The following is a 20,444-nucleotide window of genomic DNA, read 5'->3' as shown; positions in this document are numbered from 1 at the left end:
AAAATCAGCTACACCCAAAGAAGGAACACTGGGAAATGACTGTGGACTACTTGCATTTTTTCCCCCAGGTTATTTTTACCTTCTGAAACCAATTATTCTTGTGCAACAAGAGAACTGTACAGTTCTGCATACATATATTGTATCTAGGATATACTAAAACATATTTAACATATTTAAGACTGCCTGCCATCTAGGGGAGGGAGTGGAAGGAGGGAAGGGAGAAGTCAAAACAGAAATGAGTGCAAGGGATAATGTTGTAAAAAATTGCCAATGCACATGTTCTGTCAAATAAGTTATAATAAAAAAGAGATTCAAGAAATTAGAGTGGGTAATGAGGAAATCAAATTTATCATTCTTTGAAGAATATATGATAGAATATTTAAGGAGTACTAGAGAATCAATTAAAACACTACTAGAAACAATTCATAGCTAGTTGCAGGATACAAAAAATTCCACATAAATCATTAGTATCTTTGTATATTACCAACAAATTCCCAGAGAAAGAGATTGAAAGAAAAATTCCATTGTTGATATTAAAATAACTGTCTATAATATAAAATATTTGCAAGTCTACCTGCCATGGTAAAGTCAGGGATTATATGAACACATCTACAAAACACTTTCCACGCAAATAAAGACAGATCTTATCAATTGTAACAACATCAAGTGCTAATGTGCAGGTCAAGAGAATATCATAAAAATGTCAATACTACCTAAATTAACCTGCTTATTCAGTGCCATAATAATCAAATTCCCAAGAACTTATTTTACAGAGATAGAAAAATAATAACAAAGTTCATTTGGAAGAACAAAAGGGCAAGAATTTCAAAGGAATAAATGAAAAAAAAAAAATTCCAGTGACAGTGGCCTACTGTGCCCAACTTAATACTGTATTATAAAGCAGCAATCATCAAAATCATTTGCTACTGGCTATGAAATAGAATAGTTGATCAGTGGAATAAGTTAGGACAAAATATTCAATAACTATAGCAATCTAGTTTTTGTCAAACCCAAGGACCCCAATTTTTGTGATAAAAACTTAGTATTTGACAAAAACTGGTGGGAAAATTGGAAACTAGTATGGCAAAAACTAGTCACTGACCCATACCTAATACCATATGCCAAAATAAGGTCAAAATGGGTCCATGATTTGGATATAAAGAGTGATAATATCATTAGAAACAAATTATAAGATCATAGGATAGTTTATTTCTCTGATCTGTGGAGAATGAATATATTTGTGACCAAAGAAGAACTGGAACTCATAATTTAACACCAATTAGATAATTTTGATTATATGAAGTTAAAAAGTTTTTGTACAAACAAAATTAATGCAGAAAAGATTAGAAGGGAAACAATAAAATGGGGGAATTTTTTTATATATTCAAAGGTTCTGATAAAGGCCTCATTTCCAAAATATAATGAGAATTGACTCAAATTTATAAGAATTAAGGCCATCCTCTACATCAGAGGTCCTCAAACTACAGCCGGTGGGCCAAATATGTCAGCTGAGGATGATTATCCCCCTCACCCAGGGCTATGAAGTTTCTTTATTTAAAGGCCCACAAAACAAAGTTTTTGTTGTTACTATAGTCCGGTCCTCCAACAGTCTGAGGGACAGTGAACTGGCCCCCTATTTAAAAAGTTTGAGGACCCCTGCTCTACATTATCATTATTATTTTTATTATTCTTCAAAATTTTTATATAATTACATAGCTTCACCAAGAATGTCTTACTGTCCAAGTTTTTCTATATCCCCTCCAATATTTATCATTATCTTTTCTTGTCATCTTAGCCAATCTGAGAAGTGTGAAGTAATAGTTCAGAGTTGTTTTAATCTGCATTTCTCTATATCATTAGTGATTTAGAACACTTTTTTCATATGATTATAGAGGGCTTTATTTTTGCCATCTGAAAATTGTCTGTTCATATCTTTTAATGATTCATCAACTGATTAATATCTTGTATTGTTATAAATTTGACACAATTTATGGTTTTGAGAAATGAGATTATTTATCAGAAATACTGTAAAATTTTTTTTCACAATTTTGTACTTCCTTTTTATCTTGTTTCTCTTTTTGTATATGCAAAATCTTTTCCTTTTTTTTAATTTAATGTTGTTCATTTTTTTTTTTTTCATCATCTTCTATAATTCTTTGGTCACAAAAACCTCCATTCTCCATTGATCTGATCGTTAAAGCAAGTCTTGCTCTTTTCATTTCCTTATACTATTGCTCTTTATTCTCAAATCTTGTACCAATTTTGACCCTGTTTTGGTGTGGGGCATGAGATATAGTTCAATGCCCAGTTTCTGGCATTATTTTCCAGTTTTCCCAGAATTTTTTTGTGAAATAGTGAATTTTTATCCCAGAAGCTAGGATGTAGAAGGTTATCAAATATCAAGTATTAGATTATAAACACATTGATTTTTGTATAATCTATATCTTATCTTTCCCATTGATCCATGACTCTATTTTAGCCAGTATCAAATGGTTTTGATAACTGCTACTTTACCATATACTTTTATATTTGTCACTTCTTAGTCACCATTCTTTATATTTTTATTAAATTTCTTTATATTTGATCTTTTCTTCAAGATGAATATGTTAAATATATATGCATATATATATATACACACACATATATATATATATATATATATATATATATATATATATATTTCACATGTAGAACTATTCTAGTTCTCTAAAATAATTGTTTAGCAGGTTAGTATGGCATTGAACAAGTAGACCAATTTAGGCAGAATTGTCATTTTTCTTATATTAACTCAGCCTGTTCATAAGCAAATTATATTTTTCCAGTTGTTTAGATCTGACTTTACTCGTGTGAGACATATTTTGTAATTGTGTTCATATAGTTCCTGGGTTTGCTTTGGCAGATAGACACCCAAATATTATTTTTTGTTTATAGGTATTTTTCTTTCTATCTCTTGCTGATGAGATTTGTCAGTAATATATAGAAATGTTAATGATTTGTGTGAGTTTATTTTACATTCTGCAAATTTGCTAAAGCTGTTAATAGTTTCCAGTAGGTTTTTGGGTAATTTTCAAAGATTCCTTAATCATGTCTTCATATTATTTGCAAAGTCTGATAGTTTTATTTCCTCATTTCCTGTTCTAATTTCTTAGATTTCTTTTTTCTTTTCTTATTGCTAAAGTCAATATTTCTAGTACAATGTTGAATAATTGTGGTGATAATGGGAATCATTGTTTCACCCCTGATCTTACTGGGAATGTGTCTAGCTTCTCTCCATTACAACAATGCTTGCTCTTGTTTTTAAATAAATCTACTAGTTGTTATTTTAAGGAAAGCTCCATTTATACCTATGATCTTCAGTGTTTTTAATAGGAGTGGCTGCTGTAAGTTGCTAAAAGCTTTCTCTGCATCTATTGAGATTATCATATGATTCCTGTTGGTTTGTTATGGATATTATTTATTATGATAACAGTTTTCATGATATCAAACCAGCTTTGTATCACTGATATATATGACCCACTTGGTCATAGTGCAGTATCCTGCTGAGACATTGCTATAATCCTTTTGCTAATATTTTATTTAATATTTTTGCATGAATATCCATTTGGGGAATTAGCCTGTAATTTTTTCTCTATTTTGGCTTTCCCTGATGTAGGTGTCAGTACCATATTTGTCTTATAGAAGGAACTTGGCAAGACTCCTTCTTTACCTATTTTTCCAAATAATTTACACAGTATTGGAATTTATTTTTCTTTAAATATTTGGTATAACCCACTTGTGAATTCTTCTGGTTCTGATGATTTTTTTCTTAAAGAATTCATTAATGCATTGTTTGATTTCTTATACTAAGTAATTTCCACTTCTGTTAATCTGGACAATCTATATTTTTATAAATATTCAACCATCACATTTCAGTTTGGTTGTTGGATTTGGTACCATACAGTTGGGCAAAATAGATCCTAATTATTGCTTTAATTTCTTTGTCATTGGTGGTTAGTTCACCCTTTTCATTTTTTATGCTGAGGATTAAGTTTTCTTTCCTTTTTCTAATCAAATTAACCAATAGTTTATTTATTTATTTTTTGTTTCATAAAACCTAGCCTAGTTTTGTTACTTAATTCAATAGATTTTTTAGTCTCAACTTTATTAATCACTCCTTTGATTTCAGAATTTCTAACTTGGTGTTTATTTGAGGGCTTTTAATTTGTTCATTTTTAATTTTTTAGTTGCATATCCGATTTATTGATCCCCTTTCTCTACTTTATTCATGTAGCTATTTAGAAATTAAAAAAATTCCCTAGAAACTACTTTGGCTGCATCCTGTAAGTTTTCATATATTAAATTATGTTATTATGGTCATTCTGTTAAGTGAATTTCTGAATTATTTCTGTGGTTTGTTGTTTGACCCACTAATTCTTTAGAAATAGATTATTTAATTTCCAATTAGCTTTTAGTATACCTTTCCCTTGTCCTTATTGAATATAAATTTTATTACAATGTGGTCTGAAAAGGAAGCATTTACTATTTCTTCATGTTTTCTGCATTTGTTTGTGAGGTTTTCATACCCTAATACATGGTCAATTTTTGTATAGTTTCCATGTGCTACAGAAAAAAAAAGATGTATACCTTTTTGTCCCCATTCAATTTTCTTCACACGTCTATCATATCTAAGTTTTCTAGGTCTCTATTAAGACCACTAGTTTCTTTCTTGCTTATGTTGTAGTTATAATTATCTAATTCTAATATAATTTTGTTATTTTTTCACTACTTCATTGTTTACAATAGCCTTTAAAAAGATGTACATTCTTTCCTTATTACATTTAATTAAATCTATTTTTACTTTTGCTTTATCTGAGATCAGAATGACTACCTCTGTTCTTTTGCTTCAGTTGAAGCAAGATAAATTCTGCTCCAAAATTTTACCTTTTTAATGTATGTATTTCTCTGTTTCAATTATAATTTCTTGTAAACAACATATTGCCAGTTTCTGCTTTTTAATCTACTCTACTATTTACTTCCATTTTATGGGAGAGTTCATCCTATTCACAATCTCAGTTATGATTACCAGCTCTGAATTTCCCTCCATCCTATTTTCTCCTACATATATACATTTGTTCTATCTTTCCACCCTGTCCTTAGTAGTTTTTTTAATATCCCCACCCCCCACTACCCTGGTCTTCTGTCATTCCTTCCCCCTTCTTTCAATGGTGTTTTATTTTCTTAACCCATCCCACCAACTATTTTATTGTCTATTACTTCTCCCCATTTCTCTTATTTTTTTTCCTAGTGTTTCTGTTTTTCCTTCTATCCAACCCTTCCATTTCTTTTTCTCTTTTCTTCTCTTTATAGGAAACTTTTTGATAGGCTAGATAAATCTCTACACCCTATTTAACGATTAAGTTATTTCCTTTTTGTACTAAAACTGATGAAATAAGGGTCAGACAATGTTCATCCCCCTCTCTGCGTTCCCTCAATTGTGATAGATCTTTTGTGCCTCTTCAGGTGATGTGATTTGTTCCATTATTCCTCCCTTTCCTCTTCTTCTAGTGCAGTCTTTTTTCCCACCCCTTAATGTCTTTTTCTTTCATATCATCATATTAGAGTCCATTCACACTCACAGACCATGTGATGCCCCACTATGTGTGTTCCAGTAATAGCTATAGTTCTCAAGATTTACAGATAGCTTTCTTGTCTAGGGATATAAACAGTTTGACATTTAAATTATATATATATAATGTATGTTATTTTCCCCTATTTACCTTTCTATAGTTCTCTTGGGTCCTATGTTTGAAGATCAAATTTTATGTTTTTTTAATAGAAATGCTTGAATGTCCCTTATTTGATTGAAGCTCCATCTTCTCTCCTGAAAGATTATGCTCATTCTTACTGTTTAGTTCATTCTTTTTTGTAATCTCACATACTTTGTCTTCTAGAATATGATATTCCAGATTCTCAGATCTTTCATTTTAGAAGCTGTCAAAATCCTGGGTAATCCTTTGATATTTTAATAACTTTTGTCTGGCAGCTTCTGGCAGTATTTTTTTTTTTTTTCTTGAGATTGTAGTGATGGAGTTTTGCAACAGTATTCCTGTGGGATATCTATACAGAGATGAGTGTTGGATTAATTCAATGACTCTATCCTCCCCTCTTTAAATTTTTCATTTATTTTTATTTGACTGATTTTTTATGAAGTTATTAGCTTCCATTTGCTTCATTCTTGTTTTTAATGTGTGATTTTCTTCGATTTGTTTTTGTATTTCTTTTTCTATATGATTAATTCTAGTTTTCAATGTGGTGTTTTTTTTTCCACACTGAATTTTTTTGCATTTGGCCAATTGTATATTTAAAGGGATTTTCTTCCTTTTCCATGTTTTTTACTGTATTTTGCATATCTCTCTCTTCTTATTTTTCTTCTATCTCTGTTATTTGTCTTTTGAAGTCTTTTATAAGCACCTCCAAGAAGCCTTTTGGCTTTAGATCAATTAATTTTGCTCCTTGAGATTTCTGTTGTGGACATTTTGTCCTCTTTCCAATTGGTGTTATGGTGCTTCCTGTCACCATAGTAGCGTTCTATAGTCAAGATTCTTTTCTCTTTCTTGCTCATTTTCTTTCCTTTTCTTTTGATATTTACCCTGTTTTATTTTTATGTTTGGGTCCAGTCCTGGGATAAAGGGGACACTATCCGTAGCTTTCTGTGCAGCTCTGGAAATTGGCTTTCAGCGCTGGGGCCCCCTTGTGTTTGAAGGGGGTAGCTTTATCTTTTCTTTCCAGGAAACAACTTTGGTTTTCCAAAATTTTCTTTCTGAGCTGAGGCTGGAGGCTGCTTCACTGGTCTACTCTTCTACTAAGCCAGAATCTAGGGTCTCAGCAGTAAATCTGCAATGATTAAAATACTTTCATTGGGTTTCCCAAACTCTGTCTCAGCTGGGCTGAACAACCTTTTTACCCCAAAGAAACTGATCTTTCTTGATTTTTTTTTCAATCTATTTTGAACTTATAAGTGGCTTCATTTCATCAGACTCTGTTCAGAGGCTTGATTTTATGTGGTTTTCAAGGGAAAATGGGAGTGTTCCAGAAGCTTTCTGGTTTACTTATTCATTTAGAAAGTCAAGTTATAATGTCAAACCCCTGAGGTTATATTTCTTTTCTAAAAGATCCATTCAAGGTGTAGATCTTCACTATTTTTTTTTTTTTTTTTTTTACAGTTAGCTTCCCATGGAAACTTCACTCATCTTCTCATCTTTCTTCTCATGGCCTGACTCCCTCCCCTTTGCTTCATGGTATTTTTCTCTTTATTATAGCTCACTTTTTAGCTTTAGCCCTTCAATAAATGGTGTAATCTCCTTTCATTGTTAATCTTTTGGTTGGATTATTCTATTAAAGTACTCTACAGATTTAGCCAGCAAGTCAATGGCATACTCCCACTCCTTAGTGTATTCTTTTTAATGATGTCTTCCATCTGGTTAATTGTGCATTCCACTAGAGAGCCTGTCTTTTCCTTTTTAATTGTTAATTGTTAAATATCCTTTTCTTGTTAAATTCTTTGTGTTAATTCACATGATAAATATTATCCCTTTTTACTTCTGAAGGATATCCTTCAATGATTGTTCCATATTATGAACTGAATCTCTGTTATGCTATTTTCATGTAATATTCTTCAATTTATTGCTCTCCCAAATGTATTTCATATTTACCACTCCTGGTGTCTATTTTACTTTTTAAGAACTAGAAACATTACCTTAAAGAATATAAAGTTCAACCAAGACCTGATAATACTCTTCATGAATTTGAAGGGCTGTTATGTGAAACAAAAACTACACTGGCTTTGGCTAGTCCTAGAGAATGTTCTAGAACAGGGAGATGTCTAAGAAAGTTGAGGGAGGGTCATATTGATAAAAACTAAAAAAGATCAATAAATATTTTAAATAAAAATGAGTATAATAAGTTGTCACAGGACATGTAGTACGTTAGAGAGTGCCAGATTGAATATTTAAAAAGTTTAATGAATCAATAATTTTATTAGGAAGGTTAATTTTGAATTTATAAATTAGATAAATTAGACATTAGAGACCTGGAGACATATTGAGCGTCTATTAAAATAGATAGGTGAGAAATAATGCCTTCACAATAGTTTTTAAATGTGGAACTGTTACTTTGTACTTGCCTATAACACTTATTCATAGGAAGTATCTTTTAAGAGTTTTGTCATGGTAACATGATAAAAATATGATGAATTCATCATTTTTTGTAATACAGAGATTATTTCAGCAATAATTGCTTATGATGTTAGACAGAATATTACACAATCATACCTTCTAATGCAAAGCAGAAGTATCTTTTAAGTCATTCCAAATGAGGCAAGTGGAAATTGCAATAGGATACATTGCTTGTAAATATCACAGAGATAGGTTGTTAGATATGTAAATGTGCTGGGAGAGGATGCTATATTACAGCATTCTGACACCAAAGCACTATCCAGAGAATTCAGATTTATCCAATTTACTTATATCAGAAATTCACAATTCACTAGAGATTTTAGTATAGGAATGGGTCCATAAGAGGTAATTTTGTTCAAAAAAATTTCCCATTCTCTTTCTCTCCATAGTGAACATATAATTTATTTAGGATCACATATCATGTTCTCTATAGATTCCAAAGGAATAAAAAAGAGATCTAATAAAGTAATCATTCCATGTATATACTGGTAAGCTATTCCCTATGTTCAATGTATTGTTAATTTATTGGAGTCAATTATTTTAGTCAATTGGGGTACCGATACTTATCTCAAAGGTAACACCAAAAATATGCTTAGGCATCATTTAAATATTTGTGCATCTATCAATTCATATTGAAAGCAATTCAGGGCACAAGTTAATGTTAGTATTTTGTAAGAAGCAGCAGAAGTAATGTACAGTTCTGTGTTTGACTTGTGAAAAACTCAGCTTAGCATGTACAAATATGAATTAAAAAGATCCACAGAATTATATGCTTTTCTTCAAAAATTCAAAGTTATACTTGCACCATTTGCTAATTATTTGTCTGTTTTCAGTAATATGATGTCTTACATTTAATACAACTTCTTTTGTAGCAGTCCCTTTCAACAGGGAGATATACATTTTTAGTTTGCATTTTCCATTATGTACCAAATAATGATGGAATAAGGATAAACTAAAACTTAAGCTAATGTATTTAAATGTATATTTAAAATGTATATTGAGAGACTAGGAACTCTTTAGGAAGTTTAAAAGAAGAGGCAGCATGATGCATGTATTTGTGTGTACAATTATGTAACATTTTGCCTATTTATAGTAGATCTCCAGCTGTCAGCATGTGCTTAATAAAAATAATTCTTTTGATTTGTTGCATTTATCTCTCCACCACTTTAGCTCTGGTGGCAAAATAATAATAAAGGTATGAAGACCTGACACTGAACATGACAGTGAATAGCCCGGGAAGTCATAACCTAGCAAATAAATAGAAGCTCAAAAACAAAAGCTATACAATAGTAGTAAGATGATTCATTCTTCCCATATGGCTTTTCTGTTGGGAAAACACTTAGGCTCTATAGAAAATGGCAGATAGAGAAAATTAATTGGTGAAGTACAGAATCCATTACAAAGAACTACAGCTTACTCTTGAGTTATTTTAATATTTTATTATTTAACCCTGATTTTGTTTTTAAATACAATTTATTTATTAATATTTAGTCCTTTCATAATCATGATAATGAACAAAAAGAGAAAAAGGAACTAATGAATTGAGGAGAATGATTCGATTTAATTTTGAGAACCTTGATTTTCAGCTAGCATAGCACAGTGCATAGAAAACTGGCAAGGGCAGCAAAATGACTTGGATTCAAATCCCACATTGAACAAACTAGCTGTGTGAACCTGGAGAAATCACTTAAATTTTCAATGCTCTAGGCAAATCTTTAAGGCTTTCAGTTCCAAAGAAGATACTTGTGGTGTTCTCTTCTTTAAAATATAATAGTTCCCTCTAGGAGCAAGTTTTTTGGGGAGGTTTTCTGGAGGCAGCCTTAGTTTCAGTTAAAAGTAATAATCACTCCAAATACAGCCAGGTGTTAAAAGTTCAAATCCTTTAATTATCTCTAGTTTCTGAATCTTCTTCCTGGGACCAGGTTAGTTTTCTTGGTGGCCTATCTCTCTGCTTGGTTCCAGGATCTCCCTCCAAATGTTTCCAAATCCAAAGGTTTGTCCTTCAGCCTCCAACCAGCACAAAGTTGGAAAATGGAACCTGGGATTCTAAGTCCTCTTAGTTCTTCGACAGTGGAAGTTAAAGGTAGAATTTGAGGGGTAACTCTTGTAGATATGGTTCTCCAAGTAAGTATTTTTAAAAATTCTTCTAAACAGAACGAAAAATAAATAATATATTTTACAAACAACATATAATAGGAACATGGGAAAAAAGCATTGCATGTTGAATTGTGAATATTAGATCCATACAGCAGAGACAGAGAAAGACATAACAAAAGGAATTTTATAAATTTTATAAAATATGCTAGACAGTTTTGTAAATTGAGATTGACCAAACACATATATATAGGCACACACAACTCTTTTCCCATCTAAACTGTGTGTTTGTGTAAGGGGACAGGTAGATGACTCAACGGTCTTGCAGTTGGGAAGGTTGGAATTAAAATCTAGGCTCAGATGCTTGCTAGGTGTATGACTCTCAAGAAGTAACTTAGCCCTTATTTGTCTCAGTTCCTCAGTTAGAAAATGGCAAGTACTTCAATATCCTTACCCAGAAGATTCATGGACAACACAAACAAACAAACAAACAAACAAACAAAAACACCTTGGGATCACATAGAGCCAGCCATGACTAAACAATTTTTCAAAACCTCAACACTTAGCTTTGAAACATCCTATTTCTTGCCTGTATTTTTTTTTTTTTTTACTCTTTTCTATGCAACCCTTTGACAGTGCCAAGAATTTTGTGGCAAAAAGTTGCTTTTTAATATTTATTTCCTCACTCCTTCCTTTCTCCATCCCTTCTTTTCTTCTTTTATTCCTTCTCTTCCTCTTTTTTTTCAAATGATGATGTTTGGACACCTATAGGAGCAGTTATGAATCTTTACTTCCATGGCGTTTGGCTGCAGGTACTTGGTTGAGATTATTATTCCTAAAATCCCTGGTTCAGAGTTCTTGTTATCCCCCTCAGAGTCAGTTGGAAGATGTTATAAAGATGGAGGTACTGATTTGACTAGTCAGAAAAATATTGCATCCTTTCTCTTACTTGCTTAGTCCATATATGACAGATGGTTAGCAGTTAGTGAAGATGGCTTGTCCTTTCTCCACCGGAATGGCTTTTCCAAATGAGGTCTTTAAGAACTGAACTAGAAGTAGAATTATTGGTATAAAAGATGCACAAAGTTAAAGAGTTGCCAACTCTTCATTTCTGACTGAAAAACAACTCTCCTATTTCTTTTTCTTCATTTCCACAACTAACATGTCAGTACAGTACAAATTCTCACCAGTTCATGCTAATATTATTAAAGCAGGCTTCTATTTGCTTTTCTTGCTTCAAGTACCTCTTCATTCCAATGCACCCTTTACTCTTTCACTAAGTCTGTTTAAGTAACATTCTGATTACATTACCTTCTTTCTTTACTAAATAAATACTTGTGGATTCTTGGATTTTAAAGTTCTTGATTCCTTCTTAACTTGATTCATATACTTTCCAATTTTTTCCAACTGTTTCTATTAAATACTGAGTCTTTATCTTAGACAGTAGTTTTTTGAGTTTTTATCAAGTAATATGTTGCTTTGTTCATTTCCTTTCATATATTGTGCAATAATCTATCCTGCATCTCAATTTCTGTATTTTTAGTCAATACCAAATAATATATTTTAACAATTTTAAAAATATTTGTTTATTATAATAATATATAAATACAATATTGACATTTTAAAATTTTTGATTCCAAATTCTCTCTTTCACCTTCTCCATGTCCCCCTCTCCTCATGGTGTCAAGCAAGATGACATTGATTATACATATAAAGTTATGCAAAACACATTGTATTAGTCAGATTGCATAATAACATTACCACAATTAGAAAAAGGAAACAAAAATAAAATGAAATCTAATTTGCTTAGATTTTGAACATTGGTTCACTCAGATTTCACCACTTCCTTTTCTGGAAGTGGACAGCATTCTTCATCATGAGTTTTTGGAATTGTCTTGGATTATTGTATTGCTATAAAACCTACTCACAGTTGAATATTGTATGATATTGTTGTTACTATGTAAAATTTTCTCCTGTTTCTGTTTATGTCATTTTGTGTCAGTTCATGAAAGCCTTTCCAGGTTTTCTAAAAGTATATTTCTTATGTCACAATAGTATCCTATCACAATTATATACTACAGTTATCGATTGATCCCCAGTAAATGGGTATCTCATCAATTTATGACTTTTTTGCCACCATAAAAAAAAATAAAAATGCTATCAATATTTGTGTACAAATAGGTCCTTCCTCCCTCCTGTTCATCCTTCCCCACCTTTTTTTTTGCCTCTTTGGGATTCATGATTAATAATAGTATTGCTCTGTCAAAAAGTATGCACAATTTTATAAACTTTTGATCATAGTTCCAAACAATTCTGCAGCATAAATAGGTCAGCCCATTACTCCACCAACAATGCATTAATGTGTCATATTTCCACATTGCTTTGAAATTTTATGATTTTTCTTTTCTATCATATTAACCAACTTGACAGAGTATGATGGCACCTCAGAATTGTTATAATTGTAGTATTTTCAATAGAAATGAGTGTTACATTATGTTGCAAGCTTTTGTTTCATCTATTAAGATAATCAAATGATTTCTGTTGATGTTTTTATTAAAATAATCAGTAATGATCATAGTTTTTTTCTAATCTTAAACCATCCCTGCATTTCTTCTATAGATCTCATTTGGTCACAATGTATAAAATTTTATAAAGACCCTGTATACCTTTGAGTTGTAAGTATATTTGCTTCTGTTCCCATGTACTAACCAACACTTCCATCACTTTTAACTTTTTTTCCTAAATTTTTATTGCTTTATAACTTATTTATTTTTATTTTTTCTTAGATTTCTTTAGTTCTAATGGAAAAGATTTAGACTTCTGTGACTTAGAAAAACATTTTAAAAACGTATTTTCTGGATAGTTAATCATATTATTAATAATGCTAGCCATAATTAATAAAAGGGTTCAGTGATATTCTTGAAGAATTTGTTGCTTAATTATGAAAAACATTGGGGGGGGACAGGAGAAGAGTCCTATCATCAGATCATTAATTGGTAGTGCAAGCTTTTAATACTGTATGAACATTTGTTTGTGGTCAATGAAACCCAAGTACATCTATAATGGGTAAGAAAAAATTCATGGGCAGACAGAGAATGCCAAATTATTTGTTCAACAGATTTACAATTCCTTAACAATGCAGCATTTAGTCTTTATGTGCAGAAATCCATTTAAAATAAATCAATCTTCAAAAGAAATGGGCAACTTCTGGAAGCAGTAGACTATGCTTTCCTCACTAAATACTGTCAATGAGAAAAAAGATTACTACTTGTTGGAAATATTTTTATCCATACATTTTCTCTATCTCCTTAGGAAATATTCTTAGATAAGTATTTTGGCCAAAAGAGTCATCACTCTGTAGTTGCTACTCAATCTCTCAAAACACAATGGTGGTACTAGTCCAAAGATGATATATCAATAAGCTATAATTAAAAGCCATTAATATTGGAAGGATTTATCACACTGAAAGCTTTTTTACAAGATTCAAGAGTTCAGTACTATCTAAAGTATTTTATAATCTATCAGACCAGCTGAAAAATGATTTTTCTATGGTTGTTATAAGCAGCTTTTTTAAAGATGAAGTGAAAACTCTATAAATTAATTAAATGCTTTCTAAAATGTGGTTATGAGTACAGTGAACATGGAGTTAAATTATTCTCTGGAGAACTCTGTGGAATCATTCTAGGTTTAAGGAGTTGATTAATGAAGGGAAATTGGATATCCAAAAAAATATAGCAAGCTGAAAAGCTTGTCAGAATAATGTCGGACCACCATTTCAGACAAAGCAATCTCTCTTGGTGTCACATTTATTCTTCTTAAAGTATCCCAGCTAATTCCCCATGATACTAGCTTATTATTTGCAAGCATTTGCTTTTGTAAATGCTTTGCACAGCTGTTGATGCTGGATAAAACACAAGTTATGACACCATGTCATTCTCCATGATAGAAACATTACTTATAAAACATGGATTTGAGTATTTTTAATACTCTTTGATGCTGTTTACTGGGGCTTTAATAATAGGTTATGACATTCAGACTCTTAATGCTCATTCAGTAGAGATAGTCATTTCAGTTGCTATGGCAAGCAGATAATTTGATTTTCATAGATATGTTGTAAATTCTATCAAACCTTTAATCCTTATTTTTTATTTTAGGCAATATTAATATATTTCAAGTATTTCACAGGTTATGATTAATTTTAGCAGCATGAGGAGTAAGGAAACAGTATGGACAAGGGAAAAATAAGGGAATAAGGTCAAAAAACTATAAAGAGTCAGAAAGGGAGGAAGATAAAAAAAAAAAAAAAAAAAAAAAAAAAACAGGAAGGCATGCAGACAGGAAGGAAGCCAGAAAGGAAGTAAGGAAAAGAAGAAAGGAAGGAAGAGAGGGAAGGAAGGGAGAAAGAAAGGAAATAAGGAAGAAAAGAAGAAAAAGAGAGAGATGGAGGGACAGGACAAGGAAAGGAGAAGGGGAGGGGTTAATAAGAAAAGGTGGGAGAGAAGGAAAAAAGAATGGAAAGAAGAAAGGAATCTTGCTAAAGTATATAAAAAAAGACCAAAACTGGCCTCTAAAGTAAATTAGTCAATAACCTTCACACACAAGACAAAAAAAGGGGAGGTTGATTAACTTGGGTGAAATAAAAGGTGATAACATATTGCTTATGCCACCAATCTACATTTTAAGGAAGAATTATTCCTAAAAAGAAAATGAGACCAGTTCAGGATATTAATTCCTTTCATCAAGGTTGGTATTCAAACTTCTAGAAAGGTTGTATTTGAAAGAAATAAGTATGTTCCACTTTAGGAAGGATTACTATTGTATTAAATACTCGAACACTTCCAAATATCCATCTATGGTTAATTAGCTAATGACTGAGAATGACTATATTATTTCCAGTTCTTCTTAGAGAATCTTCATGAATTATTATATCCCTCAATAGCTTATTATCCAATCTTACTGTAATGAATTTTTTACCTAAGCTACTTATAGTTATAGCATAGATTTAGAGTTCAAAAGAATTTTAGAAGGTATCAAGTGCAACACCTTAAATTAACACATAAAGAAAATGAGTTTTGGTGAGATTATTTGACTTGCACAAAATTGGATCAAAATAGGGATTAATATTTGAGGCAAAATTTGAATAAAAACCCCTTGACATCAAGCCCAGTGAGTGACTTACCCTCTATGACTTTCTCCTTCCTTTGTGCTTTATGTCATATTCAATACTTTCAAGTTGACAATAATATTGTTTTTTAAAAATTATATATTAGATTATGTTTTCTGCAGTAGGGATCTTAACTGGTGCTGAGCTAGTGTCCAAGTGCTTGTGTTTGGCATATACTGAGAAAGATGGTGTGTTTCTTTGTTTCCCTAGGAAATAAGTGAAGCAAGGGGAGGTCTGTCTGCTGGAGACTGCCTGTTTCCCCTGGGCTATGGTAAAACATATCGTCCTGGCTATGCTGAGGCACATGGGAATCCTATTGTTGGCATTTCCCTGATTCACTGCACTGGGACTTAGAATCTATTGCTAGGTTGTTGAGGTGGGTCTTGCTACTGGTTTGCTGGGATAGTTCCTGTAGTGAACTATATTCCCCATTTACTGGAAGTAAACAGATCTTCCTTACTAATCTTCCAAGTTTCTTGGGCTCAAACATTGTTTCACCCCATTTTTTTTGCTGGCTTTGCTATTCCAGGATTTGTTTTGATATACTATTTCACGAGTCTTTAAAAGTGCATATGACTGAATTACACTGATTTACTTCTTACTCCACCATCTAGTCAAAATTTATATCTTTAAACTCATTTCAACAAAGAGGGGAAAAAAAGAATTGTACACCAATGGATATCATAAAAAGTTACAATAAAATAAAAATCCTACAAATCATAAAATTTAGTTGGTATATAAAAAACCTGAATTACTAAAGTAAACAAAGGTGTTTTTTAAATAAAATACAAACATCATAAATGAAATATGATTTTCAAAAGAAACTGAAAATCAACATTTCTTGAATCAAACATCAAAAAAGTGAATTTACAAGAAATTTAGAGAAAATAAAAAAAAACCTAACAATTTAAATGTAATGAATAAGTATTTTTAAAAAATTCATAGTGTCTAAGTCACCAGAAAAGATGCTTCTTACTAATGCTTTTTCATGAGAGGAATTAAACAAAGAATAAATAAATTTCTTGTTTACCTCAAACTAAAAACACAGCAATAGATTTACAAACAACTCTGAATAATTAATTTTCTAACATTTTAAAATTAGCTGGTTAAAAATAGGAAAAGAAGGGATCCTACCTAATTCTTTATATATTTATAAATATATTTTGACACTTAAAATAAGGATAGTAAAGACAAAGAAGGAAAAAATAACCATATCCATAATTATTGTTGATTTAAAAATTAAATAGTGGACAGGACACAGAGACAAGATGATGACTAAAGGCAGGAACTCATCAAACCTCTCCCCTACAGTGTTCCAAATGCCTTTAAATAATGAGTTTAAAATTTTAGAATATCAGAAGACCCAAAAAAGATTGAGTAGAGCATTTTTCAGTCAAAAGCAAGTTAGGAGCTCAGCCAAAAATGTCCGTGATACCAGGGTGGGAGACCAACGTGCAGTCCCAGAACAGGTCATGTCATTTTGACCCTCATCTCAGCCTCAGTCTCTGAGGCTTCTGAATAAGCAATAGTTCTTGGGCTTCTAGACTTCTCAGCTCAAAGACACTAAATAGATCCTGATAGGTCAGCAGAAAAAAATTATGGAAGCAGGGTGAGAGCCCATGGTGCAATCCCAGCACAAGCTACACCAGTGCACCCTTACTTTGGCCCACCCTGGCCCCAGCCCTGGACCTAGCAAGAGACCCAGACCCAGACCCAGACCCAGACCCAGCTTGAACCTCAGCGTCAGCTAGGTGAGACCTCTGAATCAGCACTAGTTCTAGAGATTTCAGGACCTTTATGCCTGGGAATACCAGAGAAGATTTGGAAGATCAGTGAAGAGAGTCTATGGCAGATTTGATTTTATTCGTGTGAAAAGTGCATTGAAATTGTGTTCACATAGTTCCTTAGTTTGTTTTGGCATATAGATCCCAAATATTTTTGAAACTTATTTATTTAATATTTGCCCAATTACATTCAAAACATTTTTTACATTTATTTTTAAATTTTTAAAGTTCTAGTTTATCTCCCTTTTCTTTATCCACAATTAAGAAACCACATGTGAAGTTATGTGAAACATTTCCATAAAAATCAAGTTGTGAAAGAAAACATAGATCTCCCACCCTAAAGAAAATAACAACCTTCAAGAAAAAATGTTACAAATAAAGACATAGAGTAATAGAGCATATGCCAATCTATATTCAGACACAATCAGTTCCTTTTTTGGGTATGGATAATTTTTTTTCATCATAAGTCCTTCAGAGTAGGTGTAGATGATTGAGTATAACAAAGTCATTTACAGGTCATCATTCCAGAACATTGTTATTAATTTGTATATGGTATGTTCCAATTTATTCATGGAGGACTTTCTAGTTTGTTTGTTTTTTTTTTTTCCTAGAGAGCATCCTATTCATCACTTTTTAGAGAACAATACTATTCCATTACAGAAAGTTGCTTCATTTTTTTTTACAAATATTTTTGTTAATTGTATATTCCCCTATTCTCCTTTCACCCTGTCTCTCCTCAAAAGTGTTTTGCTAAAGACCACCTCCTTCCCCAATATGCCCTCTCTTTTATTACCCTTTTCCCTTTCCATGCCCCATTCAACTCCTATTTTCCTACAGGGTAAGATAAATTTCTATACCCTTATAGGGTATGTATATAATTTCCTATTTGAGCCAACTTTCATAAGAGTAAAATTCATTCATTCCCCTTAAATCCCTTTTCACCTCCAATATAATAGCTTTTTCTTGCCTTAAATGATTTGCACCATTGCAATTTTCCCTTTCTCTTTCTCCCAGAAAATTCCCCTCTCATTCCTTAATTTTATTATTAAAAAAGATATGATCCTATCAGTTCATACTCATACCTGTACTTTCTGTCTATATATACTCCTCATAATAATGAGAACATTCTAATGAGTTACTGGTTTAGGTATCAGTACCATGTCTTTGTCATAGAAGGAATTTGGTAGGACTCCTTTAATCCCTATTTTTTTCAAATAGTTTATAAAGTATTGGAGTCGATTGTTTGTTTTTAAATGTTTGGTAGAATTCACATGTAAATCTATCTGGTCCTGGGAATTTTTTTCTTGGGGAGTTGGTTAATAGCTTTTTCTATTTCTTTTTCTAAAATGGGACTGTTTAGTCTATTTACTTCTTCCTCTGTTACTCTGGGCAAGCTATATTTTTTAAGGTATTCTTCCATTTCATTTAAGTTGTCAAATTTATTGGCATAAAGTTGGGCAAAGTAACTCTTGGTTATTGCTCTAATTTCCTCTTTGTTAGTGGCGAATTCTCCCTTTTCATTTTTAAAATTAACAATATGATTTTCCTCTTTCCTTTTTTTAATCAGATTTACTAAGGGTGTGTCTATTTTGTTGTTTTTTTTCATAGAACCAACTCTTAGCTTTATTAATTAATTCAATAGTTTTTTTAACTTTCAATTTTATTGATCTCTCCTTTTATTTTTAGGATTTCAAGTTTAGTGTTTGACTGGGGGTTTTTAATTTGTTCTTTTTCTAGCATTTTTAGTTGAAGCCCAATTCATTGATCTTTTCTTGCTATATTTTATGCAAGTAAGCCTCTAGAGATATGAAATTTCCCTTCTTTACTGGTTGGCTGCATCCCACACATTTTGGTGTGATGTCTCATTATTGTCATTTTCTTGCGTGAAGTTATTAATTGAGTCTATGATTTGCTGTTTCACCCAATCATTCTTGAGTATGAGATTATTTAGTTTCCAATTTTTTTTGGTCTACTTTCCCCTGGCTTTTTGTTGAGTGTAATTTTTATTGCATCGTGGTCTGAAAAGGATGCATTTACTATTTCTGCCTTATTGCATTTGAGTTTGAGATTTTATGTCCTAATATATGGTCTATTTTTGTATAGCTTCCATGAACTGCTGAAAAGAAAGTGTACTCCTTTCTGTCTCCATTTAGTTTTCTCCAGAGATCTATCATAGCTAATTTTTCTAGTATTCTATTTACCTCTTTGACTTCTTTCTTATTTATTTTGTGGTTCGATTTATCTAATTCTGAGAGTACAAGGTTGAGATCTCCCACTATCATAGTTTTGCTCTCTAATTCTTCTTGCAGCTCTCTTAATTTCTCTTTTAAGAATTTAGATGCTACACCACTTGGTGCATATATGTTTAAAATTGATATTGCTTCATTATCTATGCTATGCTTTAGCAAGATATAGTGCCCTTCCTTATCTCTTTTTATTATATCGATTTTTGCTTTTGCTTGATCTGAGATCAGGATGGCTACCTTTGTTTTTTGATTTCACCTGAAGCATAGTAGATTCTGCTCCAACATTTTACCTTTACTCTGTATATATCTCTCTGTTTCAGTTTTGTTTCCTGTAAACAACATATTGTAGGATCCTGGCTTTTAATCCAATCTGTTAACCGCTTCCTCTTTATGGGGGAGTTTACCCCATTCATATTTATGGTTAAAATGACCAATTCTGTATTACTTGCCATCTTATTAACCTCTGTTTATGCTGTTCTCCTTTTTTTCCCCCTTACCCCCCTCCCCAGTATTAAACTTGTGAGCACCACTTGCTTCTTACAGCCCTCCCTTTTTAGTATCCCTCCCCCGCCTTAGAGTTCCTCCCCCTATCTTATTCCTTTTCCTCACAGATTCTGTATTCCCTTCTGCTTAGCTTATTCCTTCCCTTTTCATTTTTCCCTTCCCAATTTTCAATGAGGTGAGAGAAGTTTCACCATAAATTGAATATGTCTAAATATTTTCTCTTTAAGCCAATTCTGATGGCAGTAAGATACCCACTATATTCATCCTCCTCCATTTTTTCTTTCAGATATAATAAGTGTCCTTTGCCTCTTCATGAGTGTAGTACCCCCACTTTACCCTTTTGCTGGTACAATGTCATCTAGTTTCTAGAACAAGGTATACCTGTATTCTGTATATATCTTTATAGTAGAAATATACTTCCTAAGATTTCTTTTTACCT

The sequence above is a fragment of the Sarcophilus harrisii genome, chromosome 1 (genome assembly GCF_902635505.1).
Source record: "Sarcophilus harrisii chromosome 1, mSarHar1.11, whole genome shotgun sequence".
Lineage (NCBI taxonomy): Eukaryota > Metazoa > Chordata > Mammalia > Dasyuromorphia > Dasyuridae > Sarcophilus > Sarcophilus harrisii.
This window is presented reverse-complemented; position numbering follows the sequence as displayed.